Source organism: Gigantopelta aegis, chromosome 9 (genome assembly GCF_016097555.1).
Source record: "Gigantopelta aegis isolate Gae_Host chromosome 9, Gae_host_genome, whole genome shotgun sequence".
NCBI classification, from domain to species: domain Eukaryota; kingdom Metazoa; phylum Mollusca; class Gastropoda; order Neomphalida; family Peltospiridae; genus Gigantopelta; species Gigantopelta aegis.
In genome coordinates this window covers 39,595,004-39,615,862 of record NC_054707.1, presented here as the reverse complement: position 1 = coordinate 39,615,862, position 20,859 = coordinate 39,595,004, and the positions used below count along the sequence as shown (strand labels likewise).

The following is a 20,859-nucleotide window of genomic DNA, read 5'->3' as shown; positions in this document are numbered from 1 at the left end:
ATTGAGTATAGTGGCCTTACATCACCCTATTAAGCATAGTGGCTTTACATCTCCCCATTGAGCATAGTGGCCTTACATCTCCCCATTGAGTGTAGTGGCCTTACATTACCTCCATTGAGTGTAGTTGTTGTACATCACCCCACTGAGTGTAGTACTTACAACTCCCCATTGAGTGTAGTGGCCTTACATCTCCCCACTGAGTGTAGTGGCCTTATATTTCCCCATTAGTGTAGAGGCCTTAGATTACCCCATTGAGTGTAGTGGCCTTATATTTCCCCATTGAGTGTAGTGGCCTTACATTTCCCCATTGAGTGTAGTGGCTTTACATTACCCCATTGAGTGTAGTGGCCTTACATCTCACGGTTGTGTGTAGTGGCCTTACATCACCCCATTGAGTGTAGTGGCTTTACATCTCCTGGTTGTGTGTAGTGGCCTTACATCACCCCATTGAGTGTAGTGGCCTTACATCACCCCATTGAGTGTAGTGGCCTTACATCACCCCATTGAGTGTAGTGGCCTTACATCACCCCATTGAGTGTAGTGGCCTTACATTACCTCCATTGAGTGTAGTTGTTGTACATCACCCCATTGAGTGTAGTGGCCTTACAACTCCCCATTGAGTGTATTGGCCTTACATCTCCCCATTGAGTATAGTGGCCTTACATCACCCCATTAAGCATAGTGGCTTTACATCTCCCCATTGAGCATAGTGGCCTTACATCTCCCCATTGAGTGTAGTGGCCTTACATTACCTCCATTGAGTGTAGTTGTTGTACATCACCCCACTGAGTGTAGTGGCCTTACAACTCCCCATTGAGTGTAGTGGCCTTATATTTCCCCATTAAGTGTAGAGGACTTACATTACCCCATTGAGTGTAGTTTTCGTACATCCCCCCATTGAGTATAGTGGCCTTACATCCTCCACTGAATATAGTGGCCTTACATCTCCCCATTGAGTGTAGTGGCCTTACATCTCCCCACTGAGTGTAGTGGCCTTATGTCACCCCATTGAGTGTAGTGGCCTTACATTATCCCATTGAGTGTAGTGGCCTTACATTACCCCATTGAATGTAGTGGCCTTACATTTCCCCATTGAGTGCAGTGGCCTTACATTACCCCATTGAGTGTAGTGGCCTTATATTTCCCCATTGAGTGTAGTGGCCTTACATTGCCCCATTGAGTGTAGTTTTCGTACATCCCCCCATTGCGTATAGTGGCCTTACATCCTCCACTGAGTATCATGACCTTACATCTCCCCATTGAGTGTAGTGGCCTTACATCTCCTCATTGAGTATAGTGGCCTTACATCACCCCATTGAGTGTAGTGGCCTTACATTACCCCATTGAGTGTAGTGGCCTTACATTTCCCCATTGAGTGTAGTGGCCTTACATTACCCCATTGAGTGTAGTGGCCTTATATTTCCCCATTGAGTGTAGTGGCCTTACATTACCCCATTGAGTGTAGTTTTCGTACACCCCCCCCCCCCCCCCATTGCGTATAGTGGCCTTACATCCCCCATTGAGTATAGTGGCCTTACATCACCCCATTGAATGTAGTAGCCTTACATTACCCCATTGAGTGTAGTGGCCTTACATCACCCCATTGAGTGTAGTTTTCGTACATCCCCCCCCATTGAGTATAGTGGCCTTACATCCCCCATTGAGTATAGTGGCCTTACATCTCCCCATTGAGTGTAGTGGCCTTACATTTCCCTATTGAGTGTAGTGGCCTTACATTTCCCCATTGAGTGTAGTGGCCTTACATCACCCCATTGAATGTAGTGGCCTTACATTACCCCATTGAGTGTAGTGGCCTTACAACTCCCCACTGAATGTAATGGCCTTACAGTTACACCTCACCATTGAGCCTCACTGAGCCCCATGGAAGCATTAAAACCAAGACAAGTTGGGAAACATGCTACTGTCATGTTCACATAGTGCCCAGGACTACACTACAGAAAATTAAACACTTATTTTTGTTTAACAACACCACTAGAACACACTGATTAAAATTCATTACTCATTGGCTATTGGATGTCAACACTACCCCACTGAGGTCAGTAGTAAGTTTGGACGTATGTCTGGTTATTAAATGTCAGCTCTGAAGGTTGGTCCAGACAATGTGTAACTAGGCAGAATAGCTCAAGTAGCGTCTGAGCCTGGACTCCAAGATGGACATCATCTGGTCGGCTGGTCAATGTTTCTGGGTCAGATGGATGTCGTGAGGTGGGGGAGAAGGGGAAGAGGGGGAGATTTAGTTCAGTCAGTAAAGTACTTGCCCGGGATGACTGGGTTATAGCACTGAACACATTCGAAAATAGAGTAAAATTGAACTGAAATGACGGTTTGTTAACTTTCCTGAAATAGCTGTGCATATTTAATAATTTACGATACACGCAGGTGTTTGGCCATAATATCACATGCAAGACTTATTTTGTCTGAGTTTAGACTGACATATATCTATAAAAGGAATGATCCATGATCACCTTTTGTAACACGTGGTCAAAAGTATTAATTAACAGTTGTAATTACCGTACATACTGATGGTGGGCAGACTAAAATGTGACATGAAATTAATGCGAGTGGCCTCCCTTTGAAATATTACTTTCCTAACAACAGACATCTGTGTACGTTTTGATTAAATCCGAGTTACAGGGGTCTTCAATGAGACCAACTCACTAACATGTCAGTGTACACATCAGTTAACCTGTTAAGACCCTAGTGCATATTTTTTCAGGAATCATTCACATAACGTGTGTAGTTATCTAAATGTGACTAAACATTAGGATGCATGTACCACTGCAACGGTATCTTCCTAGATAAGCCGACAAAGTTGCAGTGAAAAACAAAGAAATGGTCAATCTCAGGATTAGCGTGCTAAAACTAATTCACATGTAATGGATCGTGTCGGCTTTTGTCGGACTATTGGACAATTACCTACAATGAATTGTGCTCCAGTTGTTTATAAATTTATTAGAATTTTAATTTTTGTTTGTTTTAATAGCTTGCTGGACTATTGCTAGACAAAACATAGAAATAAATGTGTCATATTATTAATGCGAATAACACAAACTCGCATTTTTCGCATTAATATTATGATCACATTAATTTCAGGATCTACAGTACATTGTATGTTATTCACCCAAAAAATATTTTAAATGCATTTTCCTATAGGTAGCTTTTGATATACAAGTCATAGAATACTAGTTGGAATGGTTAATAAACCAAGAGGCCCAGAAAGGGCAATCAATCCTATGACCAGATGTGAGCACTCTAACCAATTAACTTCATTTTAAAAGTTTACATTCATGTTAATATCCATTCATGGTTTAAACACACTAGTCTGTGCTGAGCACACATCAGTTATATATATGGGTGATTTATGTGATATTTTTAATAGGAATGAATGAATGAATGAATGAATGAATGAATGAATGAATGAATGAATGAATGAATGAATGAATGAATGAATGAATGAATGAATGTTTAACAATCTATTGTCAGTACCGGTATATGAACAAATGAAAATCTGAATCTACTAGCTAGTTGTTAGTAGTTAGTGAGAGTGAAGTTTTCCTGATGTGCGTTCAGTCTAGGATCGATCCCGTCGGATGGCCTCATTGTGCTATTTCTCGTTCCAGCAAGTGCTCCACAACTGGTATATGAAAGGCCATGGTATATGTGCCATCCTGTCTGTGGGATGGTGCATGTAAATGATCCCTAATTGCTATTAATGGAAAAATGTAGCAGGTTTCCTTTCTCAAATACCAATAGCCAATGATTAATAACTCATTGTGCTCTACCTTTAACTTTATCCAACTGGGTTGCTAAAACACAAATGAATTTATATTTAGCTGTGAACCCAGCACAAGAAAGTTAAAAAAAACTGACTAATACTGTCAATAGGGGCGGGACGTAGCCCAGTGGTAAAGCGTTCGCTTGATGCACGGTCGGTCTAGGATCGATCCCCATCGGTGGACCCATTGGGCTATTTCTCGTTCCAGCCAGTGCTACACAACTGGTGTAACAAAGGCTGTGGTATGTACTATCCTGTCTGTGGGATGGTGCATATAAAAGATCCCTTGCTGCTAATCGAAAAGAGTAGCCCATGAAGTGGCGACAGCAGGTTTCCTCTCTCAATATCTGTGTGGTCCTTAACCATATGTCTGATACCATATAACTGTAAATAAAATGTGTTGAGTGCGTCGTTAAATAAAACATTTCCTTCCTTCATACTGCCAATATGGTTCAACCACTAAGCCCCCAAGGTTTATACCAAACTATGTATGAATCTGGAATTAAAGTAATCTCAAAACAAGTTATTTTTGTCACGACATATTATATTGCTTCTTCCGTGACCAATAAAGCGATCAGGGTGTGTCCATTTTGACAGCCAAGTCTAGAGAAGTCAGTGTCTAAAATAATCCCCGACTGAAATTAGGCTGCAAATAAAAAAGAAAAGAAAAAATTGGCCAATAAAAGGGTTTGTTTTCATAGCTAATATTGTCTGTGTTGGAAGAGATGCATGACAAATTGTGATGCATTTGCTTGAATATTTCAATAACCAAACTTAATAACTGTAAAATCATTGGTTCTGAAAATAGTACGCACATGTTTCTGAATAACTCAAACTAATAATATACCACTGAAATATCTGTCAAATATTAGCACGACTGAAACATAAAAAGTTAATACAAACTAGAACTATCATGGTATTATATACATGTATATGTAATTGAAGAATTTCATATATCCATTTTTCTTTGTATGTGCTGTCCTGTCTGTGGGATGGTGCATATACCGGGTAAAACATATAAAAGATCCCTTGCTATTAATGGAAAAATGTAGCGGGTTTCCTCTCTAAGAATATATGTCAAAATTTTAAATCTTTGACATCCAATAGTTGATGATTAAGAAATCAATCTGCTCCAGTGGTGTCATTAAATAAAATAAACTTTATCTATTTTATTCAAGAGTTTATAACATAGTTTCACAAAATACATCACAGTGTTCCAATCTGACAAAAAGAAATAAGCAACATTTATTTTATTCTTTTGTTAGTAACTTAAATTCCTCCAAAGCTACATAATTTGTTTTAATCTAGCATCAATCTCTCATAAAAAGAAATATTCAATTTTTAATTACTTCCTTTTCTTAAATTTTATACAAGTAACATTTGGATATCTTAGGCTAATACTGTAACAGGAAGTTTCCAAAACAAAAAAACCTGGATGCTTAAATTCTTTTATTAATGAATCATGGATTAAAGAAATGTCAATGCTGAATTTGCAAAAAACCAAATAACACAATTTGATCATCACTTCCTGACAGATAATCAGTTAAAAAAGAGATTATAAAAAATGTGTTAAACTCATTGCAACCTAGGAGTTAAGAATGACTGAACATGGTGCTAAATGATGAAGATGATGGGTGTTAATTAACTAAATTCCCTGTTTTCTGTCAGGTAACATATAATCAGGTTGATACCAGGAACTGTTTTTATTTAATGACACACTCATCACATTTTGTTTACGGTTATATGGTGTCAGACATATGGTTAAAGACCACACAGATATTGAGAGAGAAACCTGTTATCACCACTTCATGGGCTACTCTTTTCGATTAACAGCAAGGGTTCTTTTATATGCACCAACCTACAGACAGGATAGCACATACCACAGCCTTTGATATACCAGTTGTGGTGCACTGGCGGGAACGAGAAATAGCCCAGTGGGCCCACCGATGGGGATCAACCCCAAACCGACCACGTATCAAGCGAGCACTTTACCACTGGGCTACGTCCTGCCCGAGGTTGATACGAAAGCCTATAGTTCTTCCTACAGGGAAAGCCTTCTTTTATATTATCGAATTAACTATAAGTTATTTATTTCTGAGCCGATTGTTTTCTAAATTGCACACAAAGATAGTAATTTTATATTATTTGCAAAACACTTTTACTTTTCTTTTTACATCAAGCCAAACTGAAATTATTTACACAAAAAAACCCCAACATTATCATAGGACGGTGGGATGGACTATATGGATGGACTGATTTTATTGGTTTTTATCTTAAAATATTAACATTATACATTCATCAATTAAGATTGTAAAAAGATCAATATTCAGTTGGGAAACATTTTATTAAATAGGCAGCAAAAGAAATTGTTGGTTGCTGACTATTAATGATATATCTCTCAAATAGACCTAATGGAAATCATCCATTTGTATAATTTTTATATGCTATGTGATGACCTTATGTTTTTTGTACTCTGGTAAAACTACGGACTATAAGTAGGCCTCTTAGGACTATAAGACAGCTGGTTATGGGTATAAAATGATAAAGCCGGGTAATTAAGAGTTAATCTGCTAATCCTGTCAAACCCATGTTAAAGCAGTCACCTAAGGGAGTATCAAACAGTGGCGTGTTGAGATAGATGGCTCCTTGATGCTGGTCAAGTTTCACTTTATTAATAATATTATAGATGATTTAGGGAAATAGGAATAAATTAACACATGCTAGATATTAAACAGTTACCGGTACTCACCAGTCAACAGTCAGTTTTACAGGTATTAAAATTCACAAGGATGTACTTACCTGAAAAAGAAGAAAAGTATAGTGAATATTTTATGATTTGAGGAATCTGAATTTTAAAAATTATTTAAACATGAATTTTAATATGAAAGACAGTCACAAAATTCATAGAACGAAGTATTAACAAACCAAACATTTCTATATTACTTTTCAATATAATCAACCTTGACCAAAATACATTTAATCTTTTTTTTTTTCAAGCTACTGATGCCAGCAAAGTAGAACTCTTCTGGCTGGTACATCAACCATTCTTGTGTTGAGCCTTCAAACCTTCAAACCTGGTTTGAAGTTAAGTATAGGGGAATGTCTGAGTAACTCTTCATTCCATAGCAGACCTCGTCTCCATTATTTTTTAGGAATGGAGAGTTACAAGGATATTCCACTTAAAATACACCACTAAATAATAACTTTATGCCAATACATGTTAGTATGGAGTTTAACACTAGTGATTTTGGTGCGTTAATTAAGTAGGGTTTCATCTCTCCATTACTCCAAAATAATGGAGCGTTGAGGCAATACTGTGACATCACATGTGTATTTTAATGAAGGTTTGAAGGCTGCAACAGACTTGAGACAAAAAACCAAGGAAAACGATGAGTTGGTGTCAGCTATGACAATGCTATCCCTAAATTTGGCTCCAAGCAGCTTTATTACCCATCCTACAGACCACACCTGAATTCGACACGGATCAGCAACACTGCAAATGTTGAACATAAATATTACTGATCATCTATGGACAGATTATTTATGTTATACAATCATAGTCAGTCCCACGGAAAACACTTATTTTCATATTATGGAATTTACTACAAGTTATTTATTTCTGAACCAATGGTTTTCTAAATTGTACACAAAAATAGTATATTTTTGTTATTTCAAAAAAAAATTACTTTTCTTTTCATGTCTAACCAAACTGAAATTTACAACAATTTTTTTTTTGTAGGAGGATGTAACGGACAATAGTTATCCATCAGTTTGATAAATGAACACAACTGGCATATTATATAATATTGTGGTACAAATGTACAAATTATTATCATGTGCATGTTTATTAATCTTTGAAATATATATATATATATATATTTATATGTGTGGATCATGTATGACTCAAATAATCTGTAATTTACCGAATGAAGAAAACCGTATATATATATATGTGGATCATGTATGGCTCAAATAATCTGTAATTTACCGAATGAAGAAAACCATATATATATATGTGGATCATGTATGACTCAAATAATCTGTAATTTACTGAATGAAGAAATCTGTATATATATATATATATATATATATGTGGATCATGTATGGCTCAAATAATCTGTAATTTACCAAATGAAGAAAACCATATACATGTATATATATAATATATATGTGGATCATGTGTGGCTCAAATAATCTGTAATTTACAGAATGAAGAAAACCATATATATACATGTAATATATATGTGGATCATGTATGGCTCGTACAGTGAAGACCATAATGTAATAAACAAACTGCTCCTAAATGTCTAGGGAGAAATGTCAATTTGATCTGATCAACAGAAAGAGCCTGTATTATTTAAAGTCCCGACAGCCAACCAGGAACAGTTTCTTAAATGCCATGAGATGCAATCTGCATAAAGAAATTGGCAGCCTAATGGACAGTAAGAGAAATATATTATATAAAATATATTAAATTTAAGTAAGAAAATGAGTGTATGAATGGAATGTTAAGCACTAACTGCTCAAATAGTTATAGGTCTATCATGAATAAATGATAGGGTTGGTGGTGGGTTTTTTTTATTGTTGGTGATTTAAAAAAAAATATATTGTCCTATTTATTATCCTATTTATCTAAAAGAGAAACAAAATGTGTGTTTCATCTATGAAAATAAGAAAGGAACTAAAATATGTTTTAAATCTGGTATGTTTTAAACTATAGCCATTCTGGGTTTAATGCTATGGTCAAACTATTAACTGTCACAACAAAGCTGGCCAACTTGATGTTTATGTTGTTATTTTTCCAACTCCCGACTTAGATGAGTGCAATCAGATTAACAAATATTTTTCATTTCATTTCAACTTATTTTCGTGCTTATATCCAATTAAGGTTCAAGCACGCTGTCCTGGGCACACACCTCAGCTATCTGGGCTGTCTGTCCAGGACAGTGGGTTAGTTGTTAGTTGGTTAGTAGCTAGTTAGAGAGAAGAGGGTGTAGTGGCCTTACACCTACCCATTGAGCCCTTAAGAACTCGCTCTGGATTGGAGCCGGTACTGGGCTGCGAACCGTGTACCTTCCAGCCTGTAGTCCGATGGCTTAACCACTATGCCACCGAGGCCGGTCTTAACAAATAATTAGTTGTAGGGGTTATATACAATGAGAATGAAGCTGTAAGAGTGCTCAGACTATAGCAACTGGACAGTCGTAGAAGTCGAGAGATCATTGAGTTAACCAACTCTGCCATGACTGTTGGTAGTATGAGCCTAGCATTACACATATTTATTTCAACATTTGATCTAAAGTGTAAGAGAGGAAACCCATAACAACTAATCTTCTCCTACTATAAATAGCAGCACATGATCTTTTTACGTACTTTCGCACAGACAGGACAGCACATACCACAGCTTTTGATATACCAGTTGTGGTGCACTGGTTGAGCTGTGGGGGTGGGGGTGGGGGGTATTCATTCATTTCAACTTATTTTTGTGCTTATATCCAATTACGGTTCAAGCACGCTGTCCTGGGCACACACCTCAGTTATCTGGGCTGTCTGTCCAGGACAGTGGGTTAGTTGTTAGTTGGTTAGTGGTTAGTGAGAAAGAAGAGGGTGTAGTGGCCTTACACCTACCCAGTGAGCCCTTAAGAACTCATTCTGGGTTGGAGCTGGTACTGGGCTGCAAACCCTGTACCTATCGGCCTGTAGTCCGATGGCTTAACCACTGCGCCACCGAGGCCGGGGGGTGGGAGGGGGGGGGGAGGTGGGTGGGGGGGAATATTGATAGATTCATTGAAAGTAATCAATTCTACAACTCATCACACCTGAGGCTACTGATCTACATCTCATTTCGCCATGATCCTTGATAGAATAACTGGAATAGGATCAACCATCTCAAACACAGCACTCACATCAGAACCTTTGATATGCAAGCTGTGGAGCACTAATTGGGATAGGAAAAAGCACCTCACATCTCAGACAGACATACGTGACTCCATCACTGAGCTAAACTAACTCAGTCTTGCTAGGAAGAGGGTAATGTCAAATAGATTTGATCAACAGAAGGAGTCTACACCTTTTAAAGAATTGACCACCAGGCATTAATGAAATAGAATGAGAATTCCTCTTTAACTGTATATGTTACATGATGCAATTCTTTTCCCTCAGGAAGCTTGTATTTACATTTTAAAATCGGATAGCTTTAGACAATATTTTTAAATTTCATGTCTTATGTATACACAATTTCATACATATTAATTACATGTGTAGCTTCTTTACTTTTTTTTTTTTTTTAAACATTTTTGCATGCTTACCATTCACATGTTATCTATAGGGGAACCTGAAATATTAATATTAACTATTAGACCACAGACATCCTAGTAAAGAACGTTCAGAACTGTTTATCAACACAACGAAACACATTCCATAGTTTGCACATGCATCATGCAGTTGCCCCATACACGTGCGTGGGGTGTCATTCTCGATTTTGACAATTTCCAGGAAGGTCCATTAATCACTGTGGAACATTATTTCTGTTAATCTTTTTCATTCTGTTGATCATACAGTTGTTATTGTTTTGTTTTTAGTCATTTTTATTGTTTGAATTTGTGATTTACTGATAAAAAAGTCGTCAACTTTCAAATTTCACTTCTGCATATGACCCCGATTGTCCTTCAAGATGTTTGGTGGTCATAAAATCTACTGTAATACTGAACTACCGGTTGTAATGTTTGCCCAATTAATTCACTATTATCATATAACATTCCCCACAGCTAATATACCTTACAATTTTGGCAATTGAAATTCTTATTAGAGTTCCCCTACTTTTTTTTGAAGAGTATATTACTGATTACCAACTTGTATTTTCTACTTAAAACAATCCTAAGAAAAAACGTGTCCTTTTTTTTCAGTATGACTTGCAAGGCTAAAGGAGTTATTTTCATCCTTCATCTTTCATCTTCTTTTCACAATCATCTCTTTCAATATTTGCTGCTTCTTTGCTGTCATACTTTTGATCAATGATTTGTAGTGAAAACTGTTAAGCAAATCTGTGGCTTTACCACTTAAAGTGCAGCATAAACATTTATCAAATTTTCTACCATTTTTTGCATTTCGCATTTCACATTGATTTCACATGGTGAACTCTAGATTTGTGTTCAGAAATGAAAAGAAATCTGTGAGGCTTATTTCTATCATTACCAAATAATAAGTTGGCATTACATATAGTTATCTAAGTCTTATAATGACAACAAATATGGGTGTTCCTCTATTTGTTTTGAGTAGTAGTAACACAGGTACTAGTGTATTTAACAAAGACAAATGTCCTGAAAAAAGAGAGGATTTTATACATGTCATCTGCATATAATTCTTAGTAATACACCACTTTCATTGGTTCAGTGGTTGTCAATCAGGCAGCAAATGTCATTTGCATAAAGTAACCACAGAGCTAAGAGAAGTGGTAATCACGGCATAAAAGTATTTTATAAAAAGCCAAAGTGGCATATTTTATAGTAAAATGCCAAGACCATACATGAATACAGGTAAGCATTTGAAGATGGCATTAGCCAATGTATTTTTCGTGCTGGGATATCGTTAAACATCCATTCATTCATTTTGGAAGATGCCAACAACTGATGAGTTGAAGTTACCAGTATATATATGAATTCACCTTTCAAATGGAAAGGAAGGAAATGTTTTATTTATCAATGCACTCAACACATTTTATTTACAGTTATATGGCATCGGACATTTGGTTAAGGACCACCCAGATATTGAGGGAGGAAACCCACTGTCGCCACTTCATGAGCTATTCTTATTGATTAGCAGCAAGGGATCTTTTATATGCACCATCCCACAGACAAAGTAGTTAAATACTATGACCTTTGATATACCAGTCGTGGTGCACTGGCTGGAACGAGAAATAGCCCAATGGGCCCACCGACGGGGATCCATCCCAGACTGACCGCTCATCGAGTGAGCGCTTGACCACTGGGCTATGTCCTTCCCCCCTTTTATTGGAAGGTGTTAACAATAGATCTTGTATTGTTTAATGTTGGTAACACATATATAAAGAAATAACTGTCATACAAGACAACTATTTAGTGGCTGCAGGTAGTGTGGTCAACAACCATTAAAAAGGATGACACGTGGTGCAACTAGCTGTATTTACATTTAAAATACACTTTAACTCCATTAGGCTCATGTGATGCCAAACAAAGAATCTGACTGAGATAAAATCAAAGAATCTGATTGAGATAAAATTAAGCAAATTTTTAAAAAGAAAGAAAGAAATGTTTTATTTAACGACGCACTCAACATATTGTATTTACGGTTATATGGCGTCAGACATATGGTTAAGGACCACACAGATATTGAGAGAGGAAACCCAGTCGCCACTTCATGGGCTACTCTTTTCAATTAGCAGCAAGGGATCTTTTATATGCATCACCCCACAGAGAGGGTAGTACATACCATAGCCTTTAATATACCAGTCATGGTGTACTGGCTGGAACAAGAAATAGCCCAATGGGCCCACCGACGGGGATCGATCCCACATCGACCACGCATTGAGTGAGTGCTGAACCACTGGGCTACGTCCCGCCCCTTTTATAAATCAAGACAAATAACAAAATGTATAACAAGTTTAACTTTGCCAAGACATACATGTATACATTTGTATCTGTGATTGTATGAAAACAATGTCAGTGAGGTATGCTATTTTCAGAGCATGGAGCATGCATCATGAGATATGACATCATAAGCTGTTAGTTTTAACTAAAACCATTTCAACTAAAACCATTTTTTTTTATCAAGTATCTTCTAGTGTCATAATATTTTTATTAATTAATTTAAAATAATTTCTATGCTTATTTCCAATGGAGACTTGTGTATGCTGTCCAGCTGAATAAATACATGTACCTCATGCAGAATGAATGAATGAATGAATGTGTATGAATGAATGAATGTGTAATGACACCTCATGCATCTAGGCTCTCTGTTCAGAACAGGTTATTAGTGAGAAAAAGTTCTGGTTCAATTTAAACAAACTTTAAACAAAAAAACCTACCCCAAAAAAATATTTCATTAAAACAGAAAAAAAATCCAGAAAGGTTAATGCCACCTGGTGATTTACAGTCCTGTTGGAACAGTGACAGTGCCTGATCCATTAGATTTTTTAGAACTCAAGGTCTGCAACCAAAGTTATTAATTCTACCCCATCTTTACTCCGCAGGGGTTCCATCAGATGTGCAAGAAGCTCACACACTTCTGGGCATTAATTAGCTTCCACACTTTCAGTTAACTTTTCTGTTTTAAATCAATTAACATCTGGATGATTTGGAACCATGTTGTCAAACTATGGTAATTTTTGTGATAAGGTTTAAAGAAGCATCAGAAATGCTACAACATATAAGAGGGAATTTTTTTTCAAATGATCTGCATTATTCAAGTGATAGTTTTATAAATAAAATATTGCCAATGTGAGTTCAATTAAGGAATTAATGTATGGATGTATGAAGGAAGGAAGGAAGGAAGGAAGGAAGGAAGGAAGGAAGGAAGGAAGGAAGGAAGGAAGGAAGGAAGGAAGGAAGGAAGGAAGGAAGGAAGAAGGGAGGGAGGGAGGGAGGGAGGGAGGGAGGGAGGAATGTTTAACATTGGCCTAGAACAAAAATATCGTACACATCGGCTACTGGGCATCAAACAAAGGTAAACACATGAATATGATTATTTACATTAAAAATAAGAAACCGGCCTCGGTGGCGTCGTGGCAGGCCATCGGTTTACAGGCTGGTAGGTACTGGGTTCGGATCCCAGTCGAGGCATGGGATTTTTAATCGAGATACCGACTCCAAACCCTGAGTGAGTGCTCCGCAAGTCTCAATGGGTAGGTGTAAACCACTTGCACCGACCAGTGATCCATAACTGGTCCAACAAAGGCCATGGTTTGTGCTATCCTGCCTGTGGGAAGCGCAAATAAAAGATCCCTTGCTGCCTGTCGTATAAAGAGTAGCCTATGTGGCGACAGCGGGTTTCCTCTAAAAAAAACAATGTCAGAATGACCATATGTTTGACGTCCAATAGCCGATGATAAGATAAAAAAATCAATGTGCTCTAGCGGCTTCGTTAAATAAAACAAACTTTACTTTTTTAAAAATAAGAATTATATAATTATGTAAAACTACGGTACTGTATATATATATATATATATATATATATTTTTTTTTTTTTTTTTTTTTTTTTTTTAACAACACACTAGAGCACACTGATTTATTCTTATATAATATATCTTAGACAGGAAATTCGCTACATTTTTCCATTAGTAGCAAGGGATCTTTTATATGCACAATTCCACAGACAGAATAGCACATACCACAGCCTTTGATATACCAGTCGTGGTGAATTGATTGGAATGAACAATAGCCCAATGGGCCCACCAACAAGGATCGATCCTAGATCCATGCGTCAGGCATATGCTTTACCACTGGCCTATGTACCCCCCCCCCCTCCAACCCCCCTGTGGCTTACATTAACATCGATGATAGAGAAGATCTGCATCACAAGATACTTCAGCAAATTTGGCACCGTTTTATGACACATCCAAACAACTGGCACCAAAGGCTGACAGCCAGCTGTCGAATTTATAAAACGTTCCTGCTGCACTAGGTGAGAAAAACTGAAAATTAATTCCTCAACAGGTAATCCCAGTGACCCGGGATAAATTACAACCCAATTACAAGGTCAAAAGACATACATTACAGCACATACAAAATCACTGGCGTAGGAAGGGGGGGGGGGGGGGTATGCAAGGGGGGCATGTGTCACCCACTTTTCAAATATTTTGCTTTATAAAAGTGTGCAAATATGAAAATATATAAAAGTGTGTCTCCGCCCCCCCCCCACCACTTTTTGGCACCTTTCTACGCCACTGAAAATGCATTTGTTCACACACTGAAAATGCATTTATTCACACACTGTGACATCATGCACAGACAGTCGCAGTGAAAGCTATTAATTTTACACCAGTTTCTTGTCAAGTAAAATCTGAACTAAATGTATAATCCTCCTATGGCTGACATGACAAAATGTGAACATCTAACATATGAAAGTTATAAATGGACAGTAATGGCCCAATGGTATAAATCATCTGTTTTAAATTAATACTGGTACATACGGGTATTCCATTCATGTCCAATTTCTGGCTCAAATCCAGACTATGTGTGTAGCTTACAAGAAAAGTTTACGGCTATGATATCAACTTCTATGTGCTAATTACTAATGATTCAAGTGATAGTCCTTAGTTTTTAAACATTATCACTTAGAAGTAACAAGCTTAGAGTATTTTAGAGGGTAATTCCCCATTTTAAAGTCACAGACTCTCATTTCACTCCACTGTAACTTTATCCAGGTGTGTTACTGGTTTGTAGATTAAAAGGCATATTGTCACAGACCACCGACCTATTTAATGGTCTAACAAAGTATTAGCTGAAAAAATTATTTGATTTGTCCCTAAATGTACTTTATTTGACCATCTTCATAACCACCATACTCCATTTATTAATGATATTTTGTAAAAATAATTGAATTATGGCAATGGTCCATAATTCAAAAACTAAAATTGCCGAGAGGGTTGACATGGATTTCACTCCATCATGGTTCAGTTAAGGTTATGCAATAGCTAGATTTGGTTTCCAGACAGTGGGTATGCAGTTTTGACACCACAGACATGGAGGGTTTGAAGTAATTAACACTGAATGATTGTCAGAGAAAATTGTCTGCCTAACATGTGATTCTTTTCCATGATGCACATGAATCGGTTCCAACTGATAATGAATCAAAAATAAACTTGTTTAATAAAACCTCAAGAGAGTAAATGAATAAAACTTAATTGCCACAAATAGCTAGCCATGCAGTCTGTCTAGATATTTTTTTTTAATTCCTTATTTTGGCACATGAAATGGCAGAACGAGATTTAGCTTGGCAAAGCTTGTGCTAAAGATCCAGAAGTAAGGTACGCAAGACTGATACACTTCAGCCAGTATTATTAAGCTGGCTTTAATAATATACCTGTTTACTTAAAAGAAATCTTGTTGCGCATGTATACAAAATATATGTACATTCATGCATGCACATGCATGCATGAACACACACATGTGTGCATACACGCATGCAAGCACACACACACACACACACACACAGACAGACACATGCACATACACACACATAGAGAAAAACAAACAGACACACACATGCACACACACACACACACACAGACATACACACACAACCACACACACACACACACAGAGAGAAAAAAAACCCAGACACACACATGCACACTTGAACACACATGAACACACATACATATGCACTCAGACACATTATATATGAGGTGACAGGCCCCCCCCCCCCCCCCCCCACCCCCCACCCCCCCCCCCCCCCCCCCCCCCCCCCCCGCCCTCAATGTCCAGACTTGCCACCAGCTCCTATATGATGTTTTACTGTTATTAGCGTACCAGACATTTGTGTCGTTATAATAAGCTGGCACATTCCTTGTGCTTTGAAATGCCAGCAAGTAATTTTTAGGACTCTCAGCCTCCAGCCAGGATATAGACTGGTCCCCAGTGTTATTGTATCCAACGAGAACACCATAAGATGACCAGTCTAAAATTGGTTTCTATTTTTTTTCATCAAGTTTTATTATTTTATGTACAAAGGAAATTGCGAATGTGTGTCCCTCTACACTCTAGTTGGACACACACTCATAAAACAGACATCCCACTCCAAGTTATATGTGAGACAATATATGGTATTAGAACAAACAATTGCTACACAGCCAATGTATCCAACGAGAACACCATAAGATGACCAGTCTAAAATTGATTTTTTTTTTTTTTCATCAAGCTTTATTATTTTATGTACAAAGGAAATTGCGAATGTGTGTCCCTCTACACTCTAGTGGACACACATTCATAAAACAGACATCCCACTCCAAGTTATATGGGTCCTCATGGTTGGGCATAAAAAGTTAAGTTCTATACCACATGGTGTTGGGTATGTAGAAGTCAGCAACAAAGCACTGGACTGGATATCCTTAGGAAGCTGGTTCTGAAATCAATAATATCTAATCGCACATAAACACTGTAACACCGACTGTGTTTAATTTGACCACCACTTGGGAAGGCTCTGGAGCTATGTGTGTCACCATTCTGCTCTTCATGCATCATCGTAATTTCGACATTAGCCGTCCACTGCACGCACCATTCTCAGCTGGTCTCAGTGCAGCAATTACAGCCAGACAATACCTCGTATTAGAACAAACAATTGCTACACGGCTATTCAATTAAGTTAGTTGCTATATACAACATGATGTAGAATGGATTGTTTGTTATAATATTTATCATTAATCATATTCATCGTTAAATCAGAAAGTAACAGAAAAAAAAGGTTTAGAAAATGTAAATTTGAATGTGTAGTGATTTGCAGTTAAAGTTTGTTTTGTTTAATACTATGATTACTGTGAGACACTATATGGTATTAGAACAAACAGTTGCTACACGGCTATTCAATTAAGTCAGTTGCTATATACAACAAGATGTACAAAAAAAGCACCATTGGATTACATTGATTAATTAATCATCGGCTATTGGATGTCAAATGTTTGGTCATTCTGACTCGTAGTCACCAGAGGAAACCTGCTACATTTTTTCTAATGCAGAAAGGGATCTTTTATATGCACTTTCCTACAGACAGGAAAACACATACCATGGCCTGCATGGTTTGTAATCATATTATTCATCAGTAATCAGAAAGTAACAGAAAAAAAAGTTTTAAAAATGTAAATTTGAAAGTGTAGTGGATTGCAGTTGAAGTTAACATTGTTTTGTTTAATGACACCACTAGAGCACATTGATTTATTAATTATCAGCAACTGGATTTCAAATATTTGGTAATTCTGACTTTTCCCACAGACAGGACAGCAATTATACCACGACCTTCGATATATACCAGCAATTTTATGAATATACAAATATGTATGATCAATTTAATCTAAAAGAAATTATATTTACAATTGTTATGGGGAAAATACTAGGTGTATGTATATGAGTACACAAAAGTATATAAAATCCATCACCAAACCAACATTCATATAGATATTAACTTTCATCAAGGCATATCTATATACCTGCAGAAACTGGAATGAGGGCAAGAGGGGCTAGGCCTCTCTGTTTAATATTTGGGAGCAGGACATTACCCAGTGGAAAAGCATTTGCTTGACCTGCTGTTGATCTGGGGTCGATCCTTGTCGGTGGGCCCATTGGGCTATTTCTCGCTTCAGCCAATGCACCATGACTTGTATATCAAAGGCCATGGTATGTGCTATCCTGTTTGTGGGATGGTGCATATAAAAGATCCCTTGCTGCTAATCGAAAAAGAGTAGCCCATGAAGTGGCGACAGCAGGTTTCCTCTCTCGATATCTGTGTGTTAACCATATATTTGACGCCATAAATGTGTTGAGTGCATCGTTAAATAAAACATTTTTTCTTTTTTTTCTATTTAATACCTTAATATATTCTTTTTGTTCTGTAATATAACATAAAAAATAATATCCTAAGTTGAAACATCCCCCCAAAAAGGTATTTTAAAACACTGCTCTTTTGTTTTTCAGATGCTAGCAAATGAAAATCCCACACACATGCACTCTCACTTTGCTCTGATCTTCTGCTTCAGCAGATTTTTGAAGCAGAATGTCCTGGCCATTGTGAGCCTGTTGTGAGCCTGTTGTGAGCCTGTTGTGAGCCTGTTGTGAGCCTGTTGTGAGCCTGTTGTGAGCCTGTTGAGAGCTGGAGAGCAATTTTTACTCAATAATACTTCTGTACATTATTTAAGCAATGACAGGAAAATAATCATTGTTTGATGCCACTCACTGAGATTCAACAAATAACCATTTCCTTTCTTTACACTGTCAAGTAATTCTGCTGATAACACTTTAAATAAATAAAACATGAGGGGTTTTTTTCTCTTTTGTTGTGGTTTCTTTTTTTTTCTCTTCTTTTTTTTGCATTATGATAAGGATTAAGTTGTTGTTAAATGTGTAAGCCAAGAATTGTAATTAATGCATCATAAATCTGATAAAAAAAATACACACATTGTGCATTAGATATAATAATTCATACAAACTATAATTAAATTATCATATATAAATCTCATAGAAATAGGTACATAATATTACATGATAATTTCATATCGTGACAGTGATTTACTTTTAGGAATTCAAATATATATGCATTTCCTTAATCCTTATACATGATGGGAAAATAATTCGATTACCTCTAGAGACCCATCATTCATAATCAAATTCACTTAGTCTGTGTAACATCACCATCACTGCTACATGTAGATAACAACAGGAAAATGTGACTTTACCGTTGTTATTGCTATCATATATAGTAAAACCTCTCAAAACCGGACCCTCTATAAACTGGAATCCCCTCAAAACCGGACATTTTTCATGGCCCCTTTTTAAATATATGTACAGAAGAGAATCTCTCTAAACCAGATACCTCTTAAAACCAGACTTTTTACTTGGCCCTGAGGGTGTCCGGTTTGGAGGAGTTTCACTGTATGTATGATGTTCCTACATGTACATGTATAAGGTCATAAGTCACTAACTGGTCACCCTAAAAAGGTGGAGCCATTGCAGTATTTCTAAAACACCAGTCTTTAAATGTTGCTACAGACCATAATAATGGTCCTTTTACAATGATTTTGGTATCAGAAGAAAGGGAGATCTGTTTAGTTTAATGTGAGACAAAAACAACAGGAAGAAAAAATATAAAATACTTGTGAGTTATGTAGAAAAATATGAATTAAGTCAGGGGTGGGGGGGTGGTAGTGGCAGAGAGGAGATAGTTGTTGTATACATTTATGACTACAGGCATTCTATGGGTGTTAAACAGCTTTAGTTTCAGGTTTTACCACTAGATGTCAGTTAATAGCCATAGAAGACAATAGAGGGCAGGTAATTATACACGTCAAGGTCATTTTTTTGAAGCCATGCAGTTCCAAGCCTTTGTCTTGAAATTTTAATTTCAAATTTGCTCATTTTTACCATTACTCAATGGTAAATGGTTACTCATGATACATGATCATACTTATGATATATCAGTTAGTGAAAAGGTAATTAAGGTAAATGACTATCCTGTTTTTGTCAAGAAGCCACAGTGTTTCAAATCCAATGCCGTTAGCTAGACAAGACATGTCATATGGTCATTTTACTGTCTTGTTTTATTTAACGACGCCGCTAGAGCACATTGATTTTTTATCTTATCATCGGCTATTGGACGTCAAACATATGGTCATTCTGACACTGTTTTTAGAGGAAACCCGCTGTCGCCACATAGGCTACTCTTTTTACGACAGGCAGCAAGGGATCTTTTATTTGCGCTTCCCACAGGCAGGATAGCACAAACCATGGCCTTTGTTGAACCAGTTATGGATCACTGGTCGGTGCAAGTGGTTTACACCTACCCATTGAGCCTTGCGGAGCACTCACTCAGGGTTTGGAGTCGGTATCTCGATTAAAAATCCCATGCCTCGACTGGGATCCGAACCCAGTACCTACCAGCCTGTAGACCGATGGCCTGCCACGACGCCACCGAGGCCGGTCATTCAGCTGGATGAAGTCCTGACAATGGTTGTCATGTTTTACACTCATTTAGAAAGTGGAAACACATGAATGTACTAACTTCATTCATAAAGAATCTGATATAATATCTCTCATTTTGATAGTCCCTGCTGGAAAAAAGAAAGAAAGAAATGTTTTATTTAACAATGCAACTCAACACATTTTATTTACAGTTATATGGCGTCAGACATATGGTTAAGGACCACACAGATTTTGAGAGGAAACCCACTGTCGCCACTACATGGGCTACTCTTTCCGATTAGCAGCAAGGGATCTTTTATTTGCGCTTCCCACAGGCAGGATAGCACAAACCATGGCCTTTGTTGAACCAGTTATGGAACACTGGTCGGTGCAAGTGGTTTACACTTACCCACTGAGCCTTGC

The 20,859-nt window shown here is 37.3% G+C and overlaps 1 protein-coding gene and 1 long non-coding RNA gene across 3 annotated transcripts in view; both read right to left on the bottom strand.

Moving 5' to 3' along the window:
• Window positions 1-20,859, bottom strand: part of LOC121380660 — a 520,238-nt gene that overhangs the window by 220,605 nt on the left and 278,774 nt on the right. The window lies entirely within an intron of this gene.
• LOC121380661 lies at window positions 4,230-14,427 on the bottom strand. The gene is made up of 3 exons (XR_005958988.1): window positions 14,315-14,427; window positions 6,546-6,595; window positions 4,230-4,442 (listed from the first exon to the last, which is right to left on the bottom strand). It is a non-coding gene; the product is annotated as an uncharacterized LOC121380661 (long non-coding RNA).